Source organism: Aythya marila (genome assembly GCF_965140915.1).
Source record: "Aythya marila genome assembly, chromosome: 2".
Classification (NCBI taxonomy): domain Eukaryota; kingdom Metazoa; phylum Chordata; class Aves; order Anseriformes; family Anatidae; genus Aythya; species Aythya marila.
In genome coordinates, this window is record NC_139043.1 from 82,028,368 (window position 1) to 82,033,098 (window position 4,731).

The following is a 4,731-nucleotide window of genomic DNA, read 5'->3' on the forward strand; positions in this document are numbered from 1 at the left end:
GGCGGCCCGGCCCCTTCTTCCCCGCCGCCGCCAGGGGGGGAGGCTCCGGGCAGGGAGGGGGGAGCGGGGCTGCGGCCCCCCAAATCCCCCCAAAACCCTCCCAAATCCCCCCGTCCCCCCGCCGCCCCCGAAGGCCCCGCGGAGGGCGGCGGGATCCTCCTCTTCCTCCCCGGGACGGTTTCGCAGACGCCACAGACGTGACGAGGAATTTGGTTTTCCCCTCCCAGTGACCCTAGAAGTCTTTTTTGTTTTTCCTCTCTCTCTCTCTTTTTTTTTTTTTTTTTTTTTTTCCTTCAAACTTCCAGGCCAGCTGAGGAAGGAAGCCTCCAGCTGCTGCATGAGAGGCTGCGGGCTCCCAGCACCCCACAGGGCTCCCCTGTGCCGTGGGGAGCCCGAAAAGAGACATCCGTGGGGAAAGGGAAGCCCGTGACAAGGAGAAAGGCGGCAAGGACTCTTGGTAGCCCCATGAGCCAGCATCCCCATTTGAGATCCAGCTGTGCTGCCCATGATGGGAAGCCCACCCTTGCACATGGGTGCCCCCAAGCAGTGCATAATGCACCCCGGGGGTGCCTGTGGGGTCGTACAGCAAGGAAATGTGGGGGGAGACACCCGGGTGCCAGAAAATGCCTGGAAGCTGCAAAAAGGACGTGTACATTCCTGGAGGTGTAGGGAATGACAGCGCGGTGATGTGGGGTGTGTCATCGGGACAGGCCTCTGCGTGCGGGGCCTGCGGCAGGGAGCACCCTGCGGGACAGGGATCGGGACGAGGTGGGCAACGTGGAAAGTCTCATATGTAAGGAACACAAATAGCAGAGCCCTGCTTCTCCAAACAGAGACACACATGCCTGCTCGCCGCAGCCTCGCTCCGCAGCGAGGCCCACCCACCTCACCTTGGCTCACCACAAAAGGGTTTTCGCAGCCCTGTAGGGCTAGACACCCCTCGTGCCGCGGGTATGGGCTGCCAGAATGTGCAATGCGGCTCCGCAGAAAAGGAATCGCTGCAAACCTTTGTCCCGCAGGAGGATCTCGGCACAGTGCTTTTTGTTCGGGACGGGCTTTTGTGATCTCTCCTCTTGTCCCAGCACTTGGTGGTCTCCCCAGCTCTTCCATGGAAAAAACAAAACAAGAAAATAAAATGCCTTCTCGTCTGACAGTTGCTGTGGCAACCTGAAATAGGCATGTATCTGAGGGAACTGAAACTTTTAGGAAGAGAGCTGTAAGACTGTCCCCCCCCCCCCCCCTTTCTGAGAGATGTCAGCCTTGAGTTGCTTCTAACTATTCGCATGCTTGACTTCTGCTCATTCCTACTGGTATTTTTTGCCTTTGCTATAGAATGAGTTTTGCTGTTGTCAGCCTGCCCACGAAGTGTGTGCAACTCCCAGACCTCCGAGGCTCTCAGCACCTCACCAAAGCTCTGGCCTCAGCTTGATTCCTCAGTTAAGAGGTCTTGCAGACCCACTTTTGCTGGGTTATGGGTGATGTGCAGTGTCCTGTAGGCTTGAGTCATTAAATGTTTGGTTCAATTTTTCTTTCAGTCTGACTGGTGCCACCCTTCCAATTTTATTAAAAAGTTCAGATCGCGCTAACCCCTATGTGACTGTCACTGCCTGCTCATGACAAAATAAGCCTATGCCAACATTTTTACATCCAAAAGGCTTGAAGTTGACATACTGGTGCCAGATCCTGATTTTTAGGATTATGAAAAATTGAAGTATTCCTATAACTAATGCCGTACATGTAGAATTTGTAGGATCGGTTCCTTATTCCCCCAAGAGTACGATACTGTTCCAGAAAAAGCAGTCTTGATCCCGTAAGTTTAGAAGCACAACATCCCCTTTTTGGAGTGAAAGGGTAAGCTGTGGTGGAGCTTCGAAACCTGCCACTGAGTACTTCTGGTGGCTGCCTCGCTGCCTGTGGGCGAGTCCACAGCCCACTGGAATTTAATCTGCTTCTCACCTCAGGTGGCAGGGCACGTGTATAACATATCTGTCCTCTTGTCGACCCAGTACATGTAGCAGTGTAATGCCGGCCAGGCACTAAATCTGGGCAGAATTGCTGCTCAGGAAGGTTGGCTTAGTAATAATCATCTGTTACTGTGTGGCGCTGGGAAAGTTTCGCCGGGAAATGCTCACACACAGAAAATAAATGTTTGCATTAGAATAACGGTGTGCTGAGCAGGAAGGCAGCTCTTGCAAGAGTTTCTGCACTGTGGAATGTAAAATGGATGAGGATGGATAGTCACAAGGGACACAGACATCTTGCAGATGAAAGTATCTCCTATTATCAGCACCTTCTATTGTTGCTATACTAATTGTATCTGTCATGCACTTTTAAAAGTACATAGAGGGCAGTCATTTGCATTTGACTAGTTTTTCACGTGCATGCAGCATGGGCAGAGGCACTGCGCAGCAGCTGCTCTTCAGCAGAAAATGGGGAATATGGATTTGCCCTTTTTTAAAGACAGGCTTTTATTGAAAGCCATTTTATTCCTTTTGTGTGTGACACTTTGGGTTACTATTTTCCATATTTAAGTTTGGAGACATAAGTGGCAATTGCACCTGACAGAAGAAAGATGCTGGTGGAGTATGTATTTTATTCCTTTGCATTTTTTTGTGCTCTTATTGTTTCATTGGAGCCGTAAAATACTAGTGGGACGCATGTATTCTCTTGGGCCATTTATTAGCTTCATTTCTACCTACGAGTTTTTCAGTCTTGTGTTTGGTTTCACAAGCTGGTAATCAATTTCATTCATTTAAAATACATGCAGAGCACCTATCACATACTGTTAATCACCTTGCTGAGGTGACCCAGGCTCTTTGGAGATTAATCTGGCCAAAAATTCACCCCCAAGTCTTCAACAGATGCAAAGTGATGCAACGAAATGGCCTGAATTTGCGAAGAGGCCGGCATCAAATCACAGTGTTTAAGAAGCCCAGGAGCAGGTAACTCTTCCCTCTTACATTTACACAGTGAACTATGGCTGCAAACACAAATGAAGAATATTGAGTGTGTGGTTCTAACCTCATGCCATGCTGGGACATCTGCCAGCCCTGCTTTTTCAGGTTTCTTCATCCATGTAGTGGTAGTGATAGGGATACTTGCCTTCCGTCACATACAAACAGGCTATGGGGACTTCTGGTAGCAGTCCCCACACCACCTACCTTTTCTCCATGTGTCCTGCACCCTCCAGTCCATTGCAGCACCTCCTTTGCCCTTACTGGTTATAGTCTCCACTAATTATTGACTCCAAGACTGCATCTGCATTTGGGAGGAACTTCATGTAAACATCCAAGAAGATCTCTCTCTGTTATTGTTTGAAAGTCATTAGGGTTTCCTTTTGCCATTATACCTTCAACCCCCTTAGCTGAGAGGCATGGTGATTCACCCTCTTTCTGTCCACATCCGTAATCTATATAATTCACAGGGTAGGGAACAGGCTTTTTGTGCTACACAGATAGATAAAGTCCTAATTTTTTTGGCAGTAGACTTTACAGCAAGCAATAAGGACCATCCACTACTGCAAAACATGGCATAAGGAAAGCAGTTCTCACCTTAAGGAAAAAACACACTGTCTGAACCAGTGTCTTTTGTGAGTGCACCCCCTGAAGCTGGCAGGTTTCACGACCTTGGTTTAGCTCATTAGCCTCCCTACAAGGAAACACATTGCAGAAATAGCAGCATCCACCAAGCAGGCAATGCACAGCCCCACCTGCCAGGTGATCTGGGTGAAGCATGCAGTATTGTGGCATGGAGGAAGAAGAACCAGCCAGGAGCAGAGAGGGGAAGTATTTCCTTCAGCTGGCACTGCTACCAAAACTCAAGCACTGGAAAATGCCAATTCAAGAAGGAGGCTGAATGGCTTTGGTGCATCACGCTGGAAACAGTCAGAGGCAGGAGGGGGAGAATGCCTGCCTTGGGGGGAGAGGCTCTCTGGTCAAGTCTTCCCTTGCTCAAAGAAGCTGACTTTCTTCGTTCTTGTAAATAAGACAAAATTGCACCCCGGGTGCCTGGCTCCATTAAGCATTTCTCTAACTGGAACAAGTGCTCAAGACCCCAACATTTCAACAAGCTGCTTAACACATCAAAAAGCAGGAACAGCTCCCAAGCCTGGAGTCACCGAAGAGCTCTTGCCTGGGGAATTTATAAAGCTGTTCCTGCTGGGAAAACATGGACTGCCTGGACTCTGCAGCGGAAGATGAAGTCACACTTCCAGCATCAGATTTGTTAGTGCGGGAGACCAGAACCTTTGCAAAGATGCTCAGCTCATTTTGCTCTGTTACCAGCGTAGGATTGGAATAAATAAACTATTCAGCTATTCCCCTTGCTTGGCAGTACCAAAGCAATTTGGAAAGCAAGAGGGACTGGAGCTTTATCCACTTACATGAACTGTGAAAAGACGATGAGCTTTGAAAAGCAGCCCACACCTCTGTAATGCTTGCAAACAGTGAGGAGTGGGCCCCCTTCTCCTCTCCCATGATGCACACCCTTCTGTTAAATTACTTTTTTTATTTTTATTTTTTTTTTATGTGCAATCTGAAGGCCAGGCAGCTCCTTGTGTTTTAGTCTTTAGCTCACATGACAAGATGGTCCCTTGGTCCCTTCTGAACACCTCTGGCGGGAGGGAGCCCCTGAATAAATGAGCTACTGACTGAAGCATCCTTTCATGCTCCTGTGGGGCGGTTCGACTGCACGAGGGTTGAACGCGCAGCCAGAGCACTGCTGGGGCTCTGT